Source organism: Jatropha curcas, chromosome 4 (assembly GCF_041381405.1).
Source record: "Jatropha curcas cultivar XTBG-Jc1 chromosome 4, XTBG_Jcur_1.0, whole genome shotgun sequence".
NCBI lineage: Eukaryota > Viridiplantae > Streptophyta > Magnoliopsida > Malpighiales > Euphorbiaceae > Jatropha > Jatropha curcas.
Genome location: NC_143154.1, coordinates 14,145,202 through 14,146,343, shown reverse-complemented (window position 1 = coordinate 14,146,343; position 1,142 = coordinate 14,145,202). Strand labels below are relative to the sequence as shown.

Below are 1,142 nucleotides of genomic sequence, written 5' to 3'. Positions count from 1 at the left end.
CCATGTTATCTACCTTGGCATTAAGTGCTGTAATGGCGTCTATTTCATAGACTCCTGCAGTTCTCTTCCTTTCGGAATTGTTTTGGTAATGGCTATTGCTTGCCATCTCTATTAATTCATACGCCTCATCAATTCCCTTCTCAAAAGATCCACCTGCAGCTGCATCTAAAGTGATTTTGATATTAGGAGATAATGCATTATAGAAAGTTTGTACCTGCAACCATTTAGGCAAACTGTGATGTGGGCACTTTCTCAACAAGTCCTTGAATCTTTCCTAAGCTTCATACAAGCTTTCTTGATCATGATGAGCAAATGTCATTATCTCATTGCGCAGTTTTGTGGTCTTTGAAGATGGAAAGAATTTTGCTAAGAATTTATGGGCTAATTCTTCCCATGTTGTGAAACTTCCAGTGGGACATGACTGTAACCAGGATCGTGCTTTATCCCTAAGAGTGAAAGGGAAAAGTCTCAGTTTAATTGCATCTTCGGAAACACCATTATGTTTGAAAGTATCATAAATTTCCAGGAAATTCGTGATATGGGCATTAAAATCTTCACTAGGCAAACCCCCATATTGGATCGAGGTGGAAAGCATTTGGATAATTGCGGGTTTGATTTCAAAATTATTAGCTTCCACTCTAGGTCTTGTAATGCTTGAGGTTGTCCCATTAAGATTAGGTGTTGTGTAGTCTCACAAGGTACGGGCCGGATGTTGAAGTGGAGGTCCAATTAAGTTTTCGTTTTCATTTTCGTTGGCCATGTCTGCTTGTTGTTCGGGTTTTATTTCATGTGCTCTTCTTGCAGCGTTGTGCCTACGATAAGTTCTTTCAATTTCTGAATCAAAGACTAGAGGTTTAGTCCTTCTTGATCTTCTTTGCATAAACACCTGAAAAAAAACCTTAAAGGAAAATTATAAACAAAAGAATGTCTAAATTAACAATAGGGTAATTCGTATTGATATTGATAATGCCAATCCCCGACAACGGCGCCAAAAACTTGACAGTGATTTTCGCAAGTGTACGAAATCGCAACAAGTAATATAGAGTAAGAGAGTATCGTATCCACAGGGATTGTATATCAAGTACCAAAATTATGTTAACCTATTATTATTTAAATGACAATAAGAGAGATTTGTTATAAGG

At 37.4% G+C, this 1,142-nt stretch overlaps 1 non-coding gene across 1 annotated transcript; it reads left to right on the top strand.

Annotated features, from left to right (window-relative positions):
* Window positions 1-230: 230 nt before the first annotated feature.
* On the top strand, window positions 231-337 carry LOC119370946 (small nucleolar RNA R71). Its single transcript, XR_005178500.2, has one exon. It is a non-coding gene; the product is annotated as a small nucleolar RNA R71 (small nucleolar RNA).
* The last annotated feature ends 805 nt before the right edge of the window (window positions 338-1,142 follow it).